The sequence below is a fragment of the Anser cygnoides genome, chromosome 2 (assembly GCF_040182565.1).
Source record: "Anser cygnoides isolate HZ-2024a breed goose chromosome 2, Taihu_goose_T2T_genome, whole genome shotgun sequence".
In the NCBI taxonomy this organism is placed as follows: domain Eukaryota; kingdom Metazoa; phylum Chordata; class Aves; order Anseriformes; family Anatidae; genus Anser; species Anser cygnoides.
The window spans coordinates 99,518,939-99,538,506 of NC_089874.1; the positions used below are offsets into that span (position 1 = coordinate 99,518,939).

General features: G+C 39.8%; 1 long non-coding RNA gene across 2 annotated transcripts in view; it reads left to right on the plus strand.

Annotated features, from left to right (window-relative positions):
* The first annotated feature begins 288 nt into the window (after positions 1 to 288).
* The window catches only part of LOC136790148 (uncharacterized), a 31,119-nt gene continuing 11,839 nt past the window's right edge, over positions 289 to 19,568 (plus strand). The window contains exons 1-3 of one of the 2 annotated variants that reach the window (XR_010829570.1): positions 289 to 869; positions 14,225 to 14,375; positions 16,297 to 19,193. This is a non-coding gene — a long non-coding RNA (uncharacterized lncRNA). Of the gene's footprint in view, positions 870 to 14,224; positions 14,376 to 16,296; positions 19,194 to 19,568 lie in introns of those variants that run through there. The other variant, XR_010829571.1, reaches the window with a different exon arrangement.

A 19,568-nucleotide genomic window follows, 5' to 3' on the forward strand; every position in this document is an offset into this window, starting at 1 on the left:
GTTATCTCTAGTGACACTTGTATTTTTACATGTTGTTTCTATTAATACTACCCAACATTGTATTTATTTATTTATTTTATTTAATTTTTTTTTTTCTGACAGTCACGGTAACGTGCATACAGTGCATTAACAGCTTTAATCTTCTCTGATATGACTGGTTGATCTCTTTATAACGGTCATTTTGATGATGTATGAATCAATTTAAATAAATTTTCCACATCTGATTCCTGTTGTATTTATCTCTGCAGAAACCTCGACTGCTATACCAAAAATCAGTAGTGAGTTTTAACTGTCTCTTTTGGCCCACGAACAGACTTCAAATGAAAAGGTTTCAATGCTTCACTCAAGAAACTTAATCCATTTTAAATGCCTCAGTGCTCGAAAATTCTTAGAAAGTGCAAGCTATGAATGCCTGGCTCGGCTGACCTAAGGAGAGCTATGATGTGGTAGAAATATAAGCATAGGTAGGGGAAACTGCTGGGATAGTGGGAAGAAGCTGGTAGCTGTTGCAAGGAGGAAAAACAAATGCAAAACTGAAAAACAGATCTAAGCTGGAACTGGCAGCAAGAGAAGTCATTTTATCGGAGCCAGGACTGAAGATTGAAGCATTATAGACTCACATGCATCTTTGACGGCAGTACATAATTTCACAGTAACCTGCAGAAGATAACCGGGTAACAGTTCTTACTGGATACCAAGAATTTCCTTCCTGAATAACTTAGTCATGCTAGTGAAGATGGAAATGGTCTCTTGTAGCTAACTCTTACGGGGTTTTCTTCTATGTTTTCTGAAATGGATTTTCATGTTACTGCAGATGGCAGGAATTTACCCAACTCATAACCAGGATGGAATAAAACTACCTAATCCAGGTATGAAATGCTATAATGTTATTTTTTTGAAAATAATATTTCCTCCTTGCCCAAAGATTTTTCTAGTCTGATTTATAGTCCAGATTTCCTGCATGGCATTGATTAGCATGAAATGCATTACTCAGTAAATCCTCTAATTTGGGCTACTTCTAGACTAAAACCATTCATCTCAAGGATTGTCTACATTATATTAGTGAAAAAAAATCTCTCTTTTTTTTTTGTTTGTTTGTTTTAAAAGTCTTAATTATGAGGTAGTGTTTCAGCCAATCCTGGAATTTGTCCTAGTTCCCAATAGCCATACCCTTAAATGTTTTTGTTCGGTTCCTTATGCTGGTAGGATATGTCAGTAAGACTGGACTGGGTTATAATTACCCCCGAAAAGAATGCCGTGGGATTTACCTGAGGAGACGTAAAGTTTCTAACAAGATCCTCCATTGCAGACATTATCTTTCCATTCTCTATCCAGTTCTGCTGTGCCAGAACCAGCAGCTTACTGGTCCCCTGAAAAACAAGGAAACATTGTACCTTTGCTTCAGATTCACACATCCTTACCCTTTGCTTACTGCTTGCTAAAACAAGAATTTAATTTCGTGTTGTTATGAAAGTGCTCCTGCTCAAACTGTATATTCATGTTGATGATCTTCTGTGATAAGATACTGTACAACTTTACAGTGTCATACACTAAGCACGGCAGCATGTAGGAGCTCACATGATGGTCATTTAATATCCATGACTCACAGTCCACAGGGCTAGGACTCCAGCCAGCTGGGATTTGTTCTAAGTGGCGTGAAAAGACAAACAGTACATGAGATATAGCTCAGATACCAAACATGGTGGCCAAGGATTTAAAAAACCATGGCTGCTTGCCCTCTCCAGAAAAAAATAAAATAAAAATCATGCAGTAGATTCATCCAATACCTCTAAAATATACATATATTTAAAACTTAAGAAAAATCAGGTGCCAAAATAAAGAGTGTGATATCTTGACCTGCCTAGGCAGGTTTTGCATCTTCGCCCATCTCTGTTTTGTTTTCTTACCTTCGCTTTGTTTAATTTTTCAGTTTGAGGTTAATGGTGGAAATTGATAACTACTCTAACCATGCTTGTTCTTTCTGCCTGATTTTTGTATTTAAAACTGCAACTTATTTTCTGTGGCTTGATATTCAGCTGGGATGTTATATAGTTGTGGAGTGCAGGAGGGATTAGATGTTACTCTGTGATTCACCCAGTCCCTGAGGAGAGCTATATAAAGATCATCCTCATCTTCTTGGCTCCAGGGAAGCTAGGGGGCAGATTATGAGCTAGCGGAAAAGACGAAGGCATCAAGGAAAACCTCACCATCTGCAAAAGAGGTTCTACGAGTGCACATCACCCTGTTCTCACATTGTGCAGAACTGGAAAAAAGTGCGCTCCATCGCTCAGCTACCGTTAGTATAGACATAGAGGGAGAGTTTAAAGAAAAACAAAACCACTAAAAGCCCTCTTTCCTACTTTGCAACTGTTCCTGTCACAGAAATTGCTCAAGGTTTCCTTTTCCAGAGGGAAGAAGATGATGTGGAAAGGCAGGACTTAGGGACTCTGTTGTTTACAGATGCCTTTTGTCCGTAGCCTGGGAATCCTGAAATATGATTGCCTTGTAAGGGCAGGTTATTTTCAACCACTCCCTTCATTTATGTTCCTGTTAAACCCATGGCTTAAATGGGGCTTCTGTGCTGGAGAGATTTTGCACTGGCCGTCTGCCCAGGGATGGATTGCAGCAGAGTAGACTCTGACAGAAATAGGTGGTTGTGTGTGTAGACCTCTAAGTCTTGAAATGAGAATATCACTGCTAGAGGTCAAGGTTTATGTTTGCCAGTATTTCCCTCATTTACTGAAGTCAGTTGACTCTCCATTGCCAGTGGTGGTTGTTTTTATAACACGCTCACAATGGTGTGGATTTTCTCATTTCAGTCCTTAAAAAACAACGCACCTTTGGATACTTTTGCCTCTGGGACTTCATTAAGAAGTCCAGACTCAGTGCTCTCATGCTAAAATTTCCTCTAGACTGTTTTGTTTACAAGTGAAAATGTTTTAGATACATTTCTATGAAATACTTAATTGTATTTTTACAAGTTTTATCTAAGATTTTAATTCTCCAGAAATTCATCTTTCATAATCTTACAGGAGCAAGAAAAGAAAATCAGAAGTTGTGTTTTTTTTTTTTTTTTTTTTTCTTAAACTGATTTGCAGCATTTTTAGACTGCTTTTCAAACCACTTGGAATTATGGATATAAAACCAAATGTCTGATAGCTGCTCCTTACTTTGCTCTTCCATGCTTTTTAAGGAAGTGTCAAGATGTGATTTGGAAAATTTCAAGAGAGAAAGAACCTGAAAGCTGACAACTATAACAACACCTGCCTCAGCTTTCTGTGTTCTGAGTGTCATATTTAGTTATATTTATCCTTCTATTTTTGCATCATTATTTTGTCCCACATCTCATCACATGGAGTAGAGTTTTGCTGCTTCAAATTCTATGTCAACTGTAAAGTCACTGCTAGATGTAGGTTATTCAAGACAAAATGACTTTGCAAAGAGCAGTTATATTTTCTTTCAGCTTTGAATTGAATTTTGCTGTAACACTATCTGGAATTACCATTGACTTTACTAAGGCTTTACTGACACTGCTTTCGTTTTTAACGCCAATTTTGTTTGTTTGTTTGTTTTAAATATGTGTTGCTGTTCATACTACTGAAAGTAAACTCAAAGAACCTTGTACAAGAAGGGAATGAGATTTGTGGTGATCCTCAGTTCGTTGGAGAATAATTTTAGCCTTAGATGGCACTTTGAGAACATTCTATTCTTGCATAAATAACTTTTCCTTAGTTATAAGGAGATATACGTATAAGAATTTCCAGACAATTAAGTCCTTGAAGACTCAGTTCAAATTTTTTAACTTGAACTGAATTTTTGGACTTAGACTTGAACTTGAATTGGTTCCTGTGTGAATCTCATGAAATTCAGCAAAGCCAAGTGTGCGGTCCTGCACCTGGATTGGGGCAATCCTAAGCACAAATGCAGACTGGGTGGAGAATGGATTGAGAGCAGCCCTGAGGAGAAGGATTTGGGGGTGTTGGTTGGTGACAAACTCAATGTGAACTGGAAAAGTGTGCTTGCAGCCCAGAAAGACAACTATAGCCTGGACCACATCAAAAGAAGTGTGACCAGAAGGTCAAGGGAGGTGATTCTACCCCTCTGTTCTGCTCTCATGAGATCCCATGTAGTCTACTGCATTCAGCACAGGGGCCCCCAGCATAAGAGTGGTATGGACCAGCTGGAGCAAGTCCAGAGGAGGACAACAGAGATGATCAGAAGGCTGGAGCAAGTCTCCTAGACAGGCTGAGAGAGTTGGCGTTTTTCAGTCTAGAAAAGAGGAGGCTCTGGAGGGACCTTATTGTAGCTTTACATTACCTAAAGGGCACCTACAAGAAAGCTGGAGAGAGACTTTTTACAACAGTATGTAGTGATAGGAGAAGGGGTAATGGCTTTAAACTAAAAGAGGGTAGATTTAATTTAGACCTAAGGAAGAAATTATTCATGATGAGGATAGTGAGGCAGTAGAAGAGGTTGCCTAGAAAAGCTGTGGACGTCCCATTCCTGGAAGTCTTCAAGGTCAGGTTGGATGGGGCTTTGAGCAACCTGGTCTAGTGGGAGGTGTCCCTGCCCATGGCAGGGAGGTTGGAACTGGGTGGGCTTTAAGGTTCCTTCCAACCATTCTGTGATTCTATTCTTTGATTCTATAGATTTGACAAAGACAGAAAAACAGGTTCAATTGGTTTATGAGAGTCTAAAAGATGCCAAAATGCATAGAAACAATTTTTGTTGAATAAAAAGTAGTACTCATTTAAAAATACAGGTTTGTAATGACTTCATTAGATCCAGGATTTTACCATATAATAGTGAAACACAGAAATGAACAGAAATGAGCAATGCACTGCACTGCCTCCTTTGAGCTCTGAGAGGCAGATCATAGAATCATAGAATCATTTAGGTTGGAAAAGTCCTCTAAGAACATCTAGACCTACCTTTAAATCACTTTTGGTATGAAGGTTGGACCTCAATAAAGCACTGCTTCTTTGGAGGTGTGAGGTGTGTTATACATAATGATGAATCCATAGTGCTACTCACTGGATTTTTTGGGTTGGTTTGCATTTTCTTCGCAATAACATGAGAAAGGGAGAGGTGAATTTGTAAATATTTGTTCTCTATTATCAGATGACGTTGCTAAGGTGTGTTTAAGACTGACTGGCCTCAATTTCTTTACTTTGTGACAGTCTAACCCATATTTATTCCAAATTACTGAACACTGAATCAAAACATTTCTAGAGGAGCATTTCAGTCACCTTTTGACAATAACTTCATTTCTAGCGGTTTCTGCTAAGTGTTGGGCTACTGACACAGCATCTTGGATCAGCTAAGGTCTGCAGTCTACTGATGCTTTCTGGTAGAGGTATGGGAATAAATGGATAGGATTATAATTTTTCAATCAAAATATGGGTTACAAAGAACATAGCAGATCAAGACCTTTTGCAGAAGTATTATGTAAATTAATTACATGAATGCCATATAATCAAGAAAAACAAACAAGCAAACAAAAAACTAAAAGGAATGAGAAGTTGCTTGGGTTCAAAAGAATTTCTTTTCTCTACCTTGCTCTATGGCTTATGTTACCAAAAGGGAAAGCTATAGCACTCTGTTGAAAGGAAAAATATTGCACATTGGTATTCTAAGACTTACCATGCAAAGCTGGCAATTGTTTCTTTAGATGTGCAGGGGTGCAAACAGCTTCAGCAGCACACATGGAAGAGAAGAGCAGGTGGTTGGTGGAGAACTCCCCCCTCCTCCCTTTGTCATCACGATGATTTATGAACCTCTCTGCTGCTCTGTCCTGGTCTTTTCAGTGAAAGAATCCAGTTAGCTTTCTCATAATGGCAGAAGTAATTAAAAAGGGGATCAACTTCAGAGGAACATAAAACACACACAAAAAGTCTGTCTCTTTAATGATATCCCCTACATCCTTTACTGGCAGGGATTCTGCTAATCTAATACCTGTTAATTTTCTTTCTAATTAGGGCTATAGCTCACAAGAGGCATTATATGTAGGTATGGTCAAGGGGCCTAATCCTCAGTCAGGTAAAGAATCTGAAACTACGGAAAGAGATGGTAGAAGAAGTGAGTGGAAGACAGAAAGACACGATACACAAGACCCTGGAAGATCAATAGTTCTTTTTATCTTGGCTCAAAACCACCATGAAAGATGCATGGATCTTGTAGTATGAATAGAAGGGAATTTATAGGAAGAAAACTCAATGTAGCCATAAATGTCTAGACTTTCACTGAAGTCACGTTTTAGGCAATGTGATGTAAAAAATCACAGGCCTTTTGAAAAAAATCAGAAAATTAGGGCCACCATGCTGTTAGCAGAATTGAATTACAAATATCTGGCTTCATCCTCCTTCCTCCCTGGTGTCCCTACAGCTTTGAAGTGAGACAAAGAGAACACCAGGCTACTGGCTAAAGACCATCTCTGAAAAGGAACTGTATATGGACAAGTATGACCTCTTTTGAAGTCAAAAGTTCCTGAGCCCGAGTATTTTCCAAATATTTTTCATTGGTTTAAAACGCAGGTGTCCTGAAGAATTCCTGCTGGATTTGCTGGATTCCTAGAAAAGCAGGTATTTCATAACTGTTTCAGGGGAGATCCAAAGAGGAATATATTGCCAAAATCTGGATTCCCAAGTACATACAGATTCTGAGGCTTCCCAAATCTGTAAGTCTGAAAGCCCTGGGAGGGAGAAGGCTCTTCACGTTTTCCCATCACAGAACTGAGATTTTGATTTTAGAAGTCCTGGAAGAGGCTTCAAGGGATACTCTATGGCTGGAGCACTTTCTTTATGATGAAGTTGTCACAGAACCATGACAATAAATCTGCCAAGAGCTTATAGAAAGGGTCTGGCAAATATAAGTTTTGTGTTGGAACAAGATTAGAAAATATCCAGTGGTGGCTGTACGAAGATTATTTTGAAAACCAGGTCATCCAAGGATATCATATCCCACTGGTGTGGTTCAATGTGCCTTACAAAAAAATTCTTGCTAACAGGAAATTCTCTGTTTTTAGCTCTACTTAGTGTAGTCAGTCAGAATTCTTGTCTGCAGTTCTTTATGAGCAGTAGTTTTAAGTTAGGTTGAAGAGCAATGTGAACAACTAGACTTTCAGGAATCCTAGCTGCCTTATGGAGTCACAGTCCATCTAGAACAACCCCAGCTTTTACTGAAGGAGACAAGATTACTGGCTCATCAAGAGATAATCATTTCCCACAATTTTTCAAAGACTCACTTAAATTAAACTTGGAAAAAAAGTATTAGGGCATTCAGTGTTTATTCTGTTATTTGCAGAGATAGTTCTTTACTATACAATATCAAAAGTGTGATCCAGCTGAAATGAGTCCATGGAGCTTTCACTGTTGTTCTGTTCCTTAAAAGGTCACACTGGACTCATTTGCAAAACTGGAGGAACAAACTTCAGGAATTCACTTGAAGAACTTGCACTTGAAGAAAATTTGCAAGTATTGTCGCACTGGGAATGGGAGATTGGCTTCTACCAGGAAATGGATAGGAGGTCACAGAGAGAGAATGTGTGAAAAGTCTTTGGATTCTAAAGGAGTTTATGTGCATCATTAATGCTGGCAGTAATAGAGGGCACCAATCAGGAGGAAATGAGGCTAAATTTTTGTTTTCTGAACTTCTAGTTATTACTAGCAATAACCCATTCTATCACTGTATTTCTGCCCCACAAACTCCCACACTTGGTTTTAACTCTTCAGTTTTTAATTTAATTTGCAGCTTTTCTGTTTGGTTGGTTTTGTTTGTTTCTTTGTTTGTTTTCTTTCTCTAAATATGCATGTCTTTACACACTTCCAGAGCTTGCACAAGATCAAACCAAACCAAAGAAACCATCTGGAAATATCAAAATGTTGATATGGACTAATCTCAGCCAGAGTGTTCCATAGCATTTTGTGAACCAAATTTCAGAAAAGATGTGGACCAAATAGAGGTGCTCTGCAGAGATTAAAAAGAGTAACTGAAGTCTGTGACAAGGAAGGATAAATGAATAAATAAATAATTCATAGAATAAGGTTTGTTTGAAGAGGAGAACTCCAAAGGAGGATGGGAGAAATATTCCTCGGGTATGCCAATGCAGGAAGGAATAGTCTGTTGTTGGAGCATTCAAAATGGATAGGACACCACATCTAAATATAAACAATACAAACAATAGATCTATACCACAGTAAAGGAGATTCAGGGTCTAATCAAGGAAAAAAAATGTTAAAGAGTATTCTAATACTGAATTATATTTCCTAGGAAAGCTGTTAGATTTCCATCATTAAAGGAGGCATTGGCCATGGTTTTAGGCAAGTATCTCTCAGGTATGGCTGGAAGTGAGTTAAAAGGAGGAACTAGGTTGATTTCTGAGAACATTTCCAGTCATATCTTCTATAATATGATGCACAACAAGTGGGGAAGGAGAGGATTATTACAGTTTAGAGGTGAAGCATGAAATAATACCAAAAGACGATGATCTTTCTTATCATTCTTTTATAGTTAAATACTAAAGGGAAGAGAAAAAAAAGAGTCAAGGAATTATTCCTATCTTCCCTAAAAGATTCCACAAAGATTTTAAGAAAATAGCTGGCTGCTGTTCTATTTTGTCAGATGTGATGAAGCGATACCCATGTTATTATCTCTTTTCTTGCTCTATTATTGAAAGAGCAATAGAATAAAGATATAATTTTTCCTCTGCAATAGTTTGAGACATTAAAGCTTAGGTTTTGTTCTCAACGCTGCAGTGGACGCAGTCCCTGATCTGGCACAAGACTCAAAACCTTTGTAATATTCCATTTTGTAAATGTCATTACTCTTCTGCCTCGGAGATTAAGGTGTAAGTTATTCAATGTCTGCAGACAGTTTGATCTATGTATTACAAGGAAATATAAGATATGAGTACCTTATTTATTGTTGTTTTTACATATCCCCTCAAAAAAAACTTCCACTTTTCTGTTTTTACAGAGCTTTTTCAACCTTCCTGTGAAAATTACTTAGAGAAACTATCTTGTGATTCACATTTTTTCTTTTTTGCTTGTTTTCCTAAGGTATGAGACTCATGCAATCCTGCATTCTTTTTCTCTCACCTTCTATGCATGTACATATGTCTTTTGTATGAGCTGGCCAGTTTTGGTGAGATCTGATAAAGAATCAGAGACCTTGAGCATCCTATGTTCCTAGATGCTTCATGAAATTGGGCCCAGAGTATAAAAGAATGATTCTCTTTATCTTCATGAAGGGAAAATAGCTGCCTGTTATCTGTCAGAGATACCAGTTGGAAAAGAGTAGTTGTAAATGTCCAGCCACAGGTAATGCTTCATTCAGAGTCAATGGCTCTAGACAACGGGGCATCTATCTACTCCTCAGCAAAGTTTTCCTTCCTGAGTAGGCTCCCTTTCTCTGGTCATTAATAGCGGGGTTAAGAAGTGGGGTTAAGCTAGTTATCACTAGTTCCAAAACCATTTAAAATTAGGCTGCATTAGTTCCAGTGCTCGCCCAGCTACTTGTTTTCTTGTAGAGAAATTCAATTAAAAAAACGTCATGATCAGAGTCCTAAGGTTGACTTTGAAAACACAGAAGCTGAGAAATTCAAAAGCAATGCTCTGTGCTCTTGCACTGAAACCATACATTATGAAAACACTCTATTAAGATACTACTTTGTGCTAAACTTTACAACAATCATCTTTCAATCTAGTGCAACCTGAGGACTTTAATGTTCATCCTAGTCCCCCTTAAGAATTTGTTTGCTGCTGGCTTTTCTGGGTGCAAGGAAAGCAAATGTCATGTTGGCTAGCTGCCTCTTCTCTTGAGCATGGTCACTGAAGATTGGTCCTAACCATTATTTTTTTTGTTTTTCGAATGTTCTGGGGCAAAACGATGGGACAGGAAACGGCTGAGCCTGTCTGACAGTGCTGCAGCATTAGCCCTGCTGGAGCAGCTGGGTCTCGTCACTTTGCTGGATGCTACTTGGCTCAGGCCAAAGTCTCTTGGCGCTTTGTCTCCTAAAGCACAGCTCCTAGAAAAACTGTGTCAAGGTCCTGCATGCATTAATGGGACTTAATTGGTCTGGCAAGCCTCACCTGCGTTCTCCACCCCACAGCGTTTGCTCAGGGGCTCCACTGCGTCTTATACCTTACCTGAGCTACGCTGTATGTGTGCCTGTCTCTGTCTCCAGCTCTGTTGTAGTAATGCCTGGCTATGTGCTCTGATAACTTGGCTGGATCTTTACCTGTGGACCGAATTCCTAGCTTGATGTTGGACCTGCCTTTTCGCTATGGACTTGCCTAGTGATTGTGAGACTGTGTATGACTCTGTTTATGTCAGGGCTGATCCTGACTTGCTGATTTATGTTTCTGGCTTCACATTGGACCTACTCTGTCACCGCAAACTTGACTTGCAGCTGGCACCCACTGCTCCCTACATCAAAAGAGTTATGGCTGGGAACTGATCAGGACTCCTAGAGATGCAAGGCTTCATTTTGTCTTAAAAAGATTGAGGTGCTTCCACTACCTGACCTTCTCTCTGTCCCTCTTGTGAGGAAGGTTATCCAGACGGAGCAAAGCATTGTGGTTTTGACCAGCGTGTGTACATGAAATGAAATGTGCCCTTTTCCCTCATTCCTGCACATCTAAAAAGTCCTGGCTTAAATTAGGCACTTACATGGACATGTTAGTATTTGCATGTTTGGTATAGGTGCACTCATGCAAAGGGTGCCACTCTGACATGACTTGCCCTAGCTAACCTCTTCCCTAAGGAATGTAAATAGCCTTCTGACAGGAGATAGTGGTACTTAGATTCCTTGACTTTCTGTTACAGGTGGAGGAAGGGAGAGAGGGAAGAAGAGATGGATATTTTAGCTCTGCTTCCCTGTGCACAGCACACATTTCTGCATGGATTTTCAGTAACAGTCATTGATGATCGCATCAGCAGTAATGTCTCTTGATGCTTGCAGTCTCTCTTAAGGAGGACAGGAACTGGAATACCATGTGGAAACAGGGCTGAAGGTGGAAGGGGATGCTCATGGCAAGTGTGTAGAGAGGAAAGGAACTGCTTTCTGTGTAGAAAAGTTCCATTCAGCCCAGCATCTTCTCTCTGAGAGGAGCCAACAGCAGGTGCCTGCAGAAGAGTAAGGAACAGACCACTTCTGGAGTGACTCCTCCCTTGGTACATCTTTCCTCTGTAGTTCTGGCAGTCTCTGGGTTAGAGACTTATTGGTCAAGAACCTGAACACTTCTGTCTGAAGACTCCCAGTGGACACACATATATTTGCTGTCTTTCTGAGAAGTTTGTAGGCCTACCAGGCACTGGGTGACTTGAGATGCATAATTTAAACGTGTGTTGTGCAAACCCACCCTCACTATTTTTTCCTGTTGTGCAAGGACTTCCTTTCTAGACATCTCCCTGGGCCTGCCAGGGCATGTTCAGAAAAATACAATTGTAATATCACATCATCCGGTATAACATCTCTCACCATCTGAAGATCCTTCATTTTTGTGAGCTTTTGCTGGTCAGGTTTGCGTTGTCTGTTTTCCTGTGTTTTGCATTCTTCCACGGGAAGGTAAAGTAGAAGTTTTTCAGCTGATATATGTTGTTTCATTTCCTGATGATTTATTATGCTGGGTAGAAATGGAACAACACATTACCTTGTACCCTCATTTATTTGTTCCTAGAACAAATGTTCTTCCAAGGCTGATGAAAAATAACTCACTTGCTCTTCTGAATTTTCAGCGGCATCTTGTACATCTACACAGTAGATAGAAGGCCAGCTTCCTTGCTGGTACTTTGCTGTGAACTTCCCAAATGAACTTTTAGATGTTCTCCTTTCTGGCATTCACGGAAGTAGGTTGATGAAGTTTAATATTTGGCAGCTATTGGTGACCTTTAGTCATCAATTTAGAGCAAATGTTATACTAATACCATTGTCAATTCAGAAGTAGACATCCTAAAGGAAAAAAAAAAAAAAGCCAGTTTCCTGGGCCAGCTTATGGTAGCTTAATAAAATGTTCTTTTATATGCATACATTGTGCCATAGAGTTCTGGTCAATAAGGTGCCATGGACTTTGCTTTTCTGTGATCTACTCTCATTTTTCTCCTGATGATTTCCCAGCTAATTGTTTAACTGGTGCATAATTTGTTTGCAAAGCTTTCTGGCAAAATAAAATTAATAAATATCTCAGATGTGTTTCAGACAAATAAAATCTGCCTCAGCCCTCATCTTCATTCTAAAATCTTGGATGTAGATATATAAAAAAATGACAGAAAGACAAGGGAAACAGTTAACAAGAATAACAACAAAAACAGTTTTCTTTTTGGTAACAGTAAATAATGTTTTAACTTAATTATTTTCCTTTGTATAGCAGTCTTCCTCAGCCTTAAAAAAGTGGTTGAACTGGGGATATTTTATATCAATTTAAAGATGTTTTTGAGTTGAATTTGATCAGCAGTTACAATTCCACCTTAAATTCTCCAAAGATGGCACTTGCTTAGGGTTCTGAAGATGGGAATATGATCTGCTAAAAATCAGACAAGTGAGCAGAAACAAACTATGACTTCTGCCCCAGGGGTAATGGAGATGGAGATGAATCCTGACAAGCACACACATGACAAGACCTAGGCAGAGCAAGAACGGGTGACTCACAAATTGTAGTGGCACGTTCTCTCCAAGGGCCTCAGTGTGCAGTAATGCCTGAAAGATCTCAACCAGGATCACATGATGCATACAATGGTTGGCTGACTGTTGAGCCATATAATAAAACCCCAACAAATTAAGTATAAAACAGCCTCTGGTGAACTATAGCCCTAATTAGAAAGAAAATTAACAGGTATTAGATTAGCAGAATCCCCGCCAGTAAAGGATGTAGGGGATATCATTAAAGAGACAGACTTTTTGTGTGTGTTTTATGTTCCTCTGAAGTTGATCCCCTTTTTAATTACTTCTGCCATTATGAGAAAGCTAACTGGATTCTTTCACTGAAAAGACCAGGACAGAGCTGCAGAGAGGTTCATAAATCACTGTGGATGACAAAGGGAGGAGGGGGAATTCTCCACCAACCACTTGCTCTTCTCTTCCATGTGTGCTGCTGAAGCTGTTTGCACCCCCCCAAAAAAAACACACACCCCTCCCCAATGGCCAGTGCATGTAGTGCCATCACTGACAGCGCTGCTGCCAGCTTCCCCCCTACACATGGGCACACAGTGTGCCCTGCTGTTAGAGTTTTACTGTGGAATGAGCTCACACCCAGCCTCAGCCCAGCTCTTTGGAGTTGGGTGTCTCTTCTTTCTTTTTGCTCACTGTCCCATTCAGTTATGAAACTCCATCTGATCCTTTAGATCAGTTTGATGTGCAAAACCATAGTGTTTCATGGCTTGTGGGCTCCCGAGCTGCTTTCATAGAGCAAATAGCAGTGGTAATGGGGGTGATAAGATTTCTTATCAAGTTCATCAGTGACCTCGTCCTAGCCCATCCTCCTGGGATTCTGAATTCACAAAAGAGACACAAGATTTGTATCCCCTAAGTTCACTAGAGTGGATTCTGCAGCGAGCCATCACTCAGACTGTCTTCTTGATCTGTAAGTATCTGATGGTCAGCATTCTTGCCAGCTCTGTTAGATAAAATAAAGACCCCCAAATTGCACATCTAAAAGTAGGAGGGTTCTTGTCTCCCGTATGCTTACTGCAATTCAGCTGTGCTTGTGCAGTACAGATCACCTGTCCCACATGCAGTGGGCTTGCTGCAATTACAGTGCAGAGCTCTTCTGTACACGTTCAGTGGTAATCTGATTATGATTATGGTGAAACTACAATCACATCTTTGACTTTCAAGTCTGCAGTTCTTGTCCAGCTCCTTGCCCAGAACAGCAAGTTTTGGTGAAAGATGGGGCATATTTGATTAGAAAGCCTCTGAGGAGAGTCCTTCTGCAAGAGCAGCTCTGTTGTGGGGACAGATTGCTTGGACGGTGGTGTTCAGAAGGGAGGCAGTTTTCACAGTATGTTTATAACAGTCTTTTGAGAAAATCGGTTATGAGATTCAGCTAACTGTCTGAACACCCGTAAACAGTGGTTGGCTCCCAGGTTCCCAGGTAAGCACAGCTCATAGAAAGTGTTTTTAAAAGCGTTATTTCAGGATGTAATTATGTATCCTACTCTGGGTAGTTATATTTTGCCAACACAAAGTGCTCCTGTTCAGGGATTAAAAACATTCTTTATTTTCTCTTAGGTGTGCTCTGTGCTGATGGCTGTTGTGTATTTCCTTCCTGTTAGATGTGACTACATTTCATGAGTGATGGCAAGGATTACATCTGAAAAGATGGAGAGATTTTGGCAAATCTGATGTCCTTTTGAAGCCACTACCCTACAAGGCACACATGGTATGAGTTGGCTGACAGCATTCTGGCAGACTCTGTAGACAGCTATTGAAGTCAACTTTTGGCAAGGATTTAGGAAGCTGAGTTGTTACCACATGTTTTTTTATAGGTACTGTGGTTTATTTTGACATGCGAGGGGTGACATAACACTGATTTTAAAAAAGCTTAGGTTGTTACCACTTTGCAACTAAGAGTATAGACATCAAAGGGTGGCAAATGTGTTACTGCAGCTTAATGAGTTACTGTTTGTCACTGCAAATCAGCTGAGGAGTGTTAGCTAGTTAAGCTCTGATAACCTGATTGCTTCTAATCTTCTTTATAGAAGATTACAAAATTAGCTTGTCATTGATCAGCTCTGAACATATCTGGATGTGGACCAGCCATCCTCTGATATGAAGTGGAAGTAGCATACCTGTCTTCTTCCCTAACCCAATCTCGTTTTCTTTTTCAAATTTGAGCAATGATGACTGCACTTGTGTGTTTGCTGTCCTATTCATTAACAATGTCTCAGCAAGGAAATGCATTTGAGAATTCCTTGTTCTGCATACGCTCCATAATGTGCTTGTACGAGGGCTCCAGGAAATACTTTTTAGTCATAAGCTAAGGCTTGCATTTGTATTTCACAGAATTAAAATGCTAGATTGGGTCATATATATGGAAATGAATTTACCTTCGTCACATATGATAGTTTGTTTGTCTCTTTGTTCCTTCTTCCCCAGAGTGCGCATGCACATGCATGCATACATGCATACACACACGCACATGCACACACACACACAGTTTGTCACAAATCAGTACAGCTGGTAATTTTCAGTTCACCAGAAGCTCAGAATAGCAGAGGAATTGTTCAGTCAGGCTTGATGTGGAGAACAAGTGTTTGCGCACACTCCTCGCTCTCTTTCTGGGGGGAAACTATCAAAAGAGGTTTGAAAAAGGAATGTCAAAGAGAAGAGAGTCAACACACTTGCCTGTTCTTTTTAATATACTTATTGCTGATATACACGTGTGGGTCTGCCGTGGTGTAGCTGAGATGAGAAGTAAGAGTTTAGATGTTGTATTGCTTTAACTGTAAAGGTGGGCAGGGGCAAAGCAGGTAGTATTTCACACTTGGAATCCTTCTGTTGAGTGGATCATACCAACAGAAAAAGCTTGAGAGGTCTTCCTTGAGAAATAACTTTTTTCCCTCTTTCCTCCTTCATGCCCTGCAAGGATGGAAAATTAATACCCTCCATACTCCTCTGAAGAGGTAGAAACACATGACCAGAAGAGTGTTTGTTAGCTCGGGAGGTACAACAAAACAAGATAAACACATGCTGGGGATAAAATGGCTCTCTTCCACCTTTCCATCCACCAGACTATGTCCCACAGAACAAACACTTCAGTCATCCACGAAGTACCAGACAAAAGTCTCTTTGGGGCTATGTGTTCAGTGAAAGAAAAGCTAGCTGTGTGACCAGTAGATTCATCTGTACTAAGAAAATAAGTTAGAGTTGTGCAGACATTGAAATAAAAATGCTTCTATCTCTCTTCTTTCTTTTTCTCAGGGCCAAAATATTAGTTCAGATTTACATATTACCACCATTGAAGATAATAGGAACTAAGCAAGGCTCAAGGAAACTACACAGGAAGCAACTCTTGTTTTCTGCAGTAAAATATGATTCTTTTTAAAGATGAAAACTCCAGATACAAGTCTCACTTGTCAATATAACGATGTTTCTAAAGAACCTCTCTCTCCCTGCTATATTAACTGAGCAAGGAGACTGACCAGTTTATTAACTGATCTTTTATAATGTAGGAGAAAAAAAACATCCATTTTGGCTACAACATTAACATCAAGATGTACAAGTTAAGTGTATTTTGTCTACATGAAAAAAAATATATCTGTAATTTTGTTTTTCGTTGCATCTATTACATCTACATCTAGGAGCAGCAGACAGTTTACTGAAATCCATCCTTCTTTGTCATTGGCAATCTCACAGAAAGGAGACCTAAGCATGAAATATGAAAGGATTTAGCACATTACAAGTAGAGATAAGTATGGTTTTTCTTCTCTTTTTTAATTTACATACATTGAAGAGGCATGGGAACTGGCTAAGTTCCTATGAAAGTGCCAAACCAATTGTTTAACTGCTGCACAGAGCTGTAGGCAAGTATCCTAGTAAATTGCTCACATTATATGAGCTTTTGTTCATATTACACAGTGAAGACAGACCAAATCTGAAACCATTTCAAATTTGTTTACAATACGATCCAATTAATTCACAACTGATATTGAATAAGCAGCTCTACTGTATTCAGTTACTAATAACTTTTGACACTGAGCCTTTTTCCTGGTGGTGTTAGCATTCATGGTCTGGGAGGAGCGGCTGAAATCTTGACGGAACTAGAAAGGAGCAACAAGATGGGGAGGTCCAGCCACACCTGTGTGACTCCTCCATGTCCAGCTTATATGCTCTGTGGTGGTTTTGTTGTGTTAACTCCGTCTGGTGCCTCCAGTTACCAGGATGTACAATTTTATACTTCCTGTTCTTATACTTCACTATTATAGACAGTGGAAAGTCAAAAACCCAATAGCACCTCTCACATCCTGAAGGCAGACAGATTGTCTACTCAGAGTTTTAAGCTGGAACTTCCTTTCTGCTTTGGACAATGCAAAGATGCAAAAAACGGTATTCTGACTGCAGGAGTGATTTCATGGCTTGTCTGCTTTTACTGCGACTTGTGCGTGTGTCTTCAGATGTTCCAAAACCTTTCTAGAGATTGGCATTGGCATTGTTTCTCAGTGGAACACACCCAGGCCAATTAAAGCAGAAGACAATTTTGGCTGAGCAAATTATGCAGCATGAAGTCTATTCCATTAAGTACTGTCATTCCAGTTGAATGTGGTTGGTCTATACTAACTTTATACTGAAGATAGCAAGGGTGGTCCAATTATTCATTTGCACAAAATTAACTTCTATTCTATTCTTTGAGACTCAACCACAAACTTTCAACTGCAACACATAAATGAATATTGTTCATGATATGTTGAACTGTTTGTTTGCTACAGGTTGCTACCTGAGGAGTAGTTGATGTGAAGACGTGGGAGCTGCTCATGAAACATTTTATTTGACTGTTGGAGAATTGTTTGTTGCCTGCTTTTTGTGACTCCTTTATGAATAATTTAAACCAGGATAATGATTCTAATGGATGAAAATTAAATACTGAACAAAAAAGGTTCAGGAAATAAGAAATTATCCTGTTTGTGAACAGATAGATTTGTCCACACAAGAAATTAAATGCGAACTGTGTGAGTGCCACTTAACATCCATCAGAAGAACAACAGTAGGTGGACAGAAGTGGTCCCGTAAAAGACTCTGTGGACTACTGTAAATTTATTTTGTTTCTGAGTGGAGGAACAGCTTCCCAACACCTGCACAGACATGCATCACTGCTGTTCTGTTCTAATTCTAATACTGTCAATGGGTAATCAACATCATCAAGGGGCACTCACAGCAGTGAACCATTGGGAACTGTCTTGAGTAGTTCCAGTGCATTCATCCAGGCAAAAATGTGAGTGTGGAGTTACTCCATTTTGCAGATATGGATTAGAAGATAATAATAGGAGCAAGAACTGATCAGTTCTGAGAACAATATGATGTCTGGGCTGAGTTTGCTCAAACAATACGTTCAGAAATAGAATAACCTATTTGCAAAAAGAATAATCTGGAAAGAAGTGTCTGTGAATTAGAGTCAAATGTTTAGTGAATAAACAGCTGAATATGAACCTCTGTGCTCTTTGGGTAAGAGTACTTGAGCATCCTCTGTAAAAAGCTGTCAAGTAGCAATAGGAGGTGGTACTACCTTGAGGAAACTGCTGCTCAGATCCTGTCCAGTCTCTATACACCAGTTTGGCATTAGGAAAGAGTTCAGAAAAGAGTTACAAGTCTGTAAAACCTATGTAGGTGTGAGTGATGCAATATGATATTTAGTTTCTATAAAAGGATCTTAAAAGATGTCTCATTTATGGCACACAAGACAGCTCTTGAACACTGAAGAAAACGGCAGAAATCAGATTTATAGAAAGTAAATGTAGATAAATCAAGCTAGAAGTTACATGCTTACTTCTTGATGTGCTTATTTAAGCTCTGGAAACTACATACCTGCTTGCTCCTGTCACTTGAAACCTGTTAAACAATTCTGGCTATCCTACAAAATACCTATCCTACTAAAATTATATTCTATCTCAATCAGCAAGTATGCATTTGCACTTGTTCCTAGCTGTTGCAGGAGAGGAATATATTTCAAATAACTTATTTGAAAAACACTTAACTGAAAATATTAGTCATGGACTAGAGCAAATGGATTTATACAATATTAAACAAATATTGGATAAATAGAACAATTTTATGAACTTAACAGAAAGGAAGTTACCAATACTGAAATTCTAACTTCAGTTACTGATACTGAAATATTTTCCCACAATAAGAAACAATACTTGGTGGTTTGCTTGTAACACTGGAATCTCATCTCAGTTTCTGTGGGTAAAGAAGGGCCTCATAGCACTTGCAGATGAGGTGGAACGCAACTCCAGTGTTAGCATGGTTTGATGATCATTAAGTTTTCTCATCGCTAATATTAAACTGCATTATTACAAATCTGACACACAGCGGTACTTTGTCATATTCTTCCTTAGGCATATTGGCTTCAACTTGTAGACTGATTTTCATTGCTTATGTAGTCTGTTACCTATGCCTATCTCCTTTGATGTTTTCCTCCCTTTTGTTGTTTCCTTCCTGCCCTCCCTTGTCTTCCTCTCCTCTCCTCTCCTCTCCTCTCCTCTCCTCTCCTCTCCTCTCCTCTCCTCTCCTCTCCTCTCCTCTCCTCTCCTCTCCTCTCCTCTCCTCTCCTCTCCTCTCCTCTCCTCTCCTCTCCTCTCCTCTCCTCTCCTCTCCTCTCCTCTCCTCTCCTCTCCTCTCCTCTCCTCTCCTCTCCTCTCCTCTCCTCTCCTCTCCTCTCCTCTCCTCTCCTCTCCTCTCCTCTCCTCTCCTCTCCTCTCCTCTCCTCTCCTCTCCTCTCCTCTCCTCTCCTCTCCTCTCCTCTCCTCTCCTCTCCTCTCCTCTCCTCTCCTCTCCTCTCCTCTCCTCTCCTCTCCTCTCCTCTCCTCTCCTCTCCTCTCCTCTCCTCTCCTCTCCTCTCCTCTCCTCTCCTCTCCTC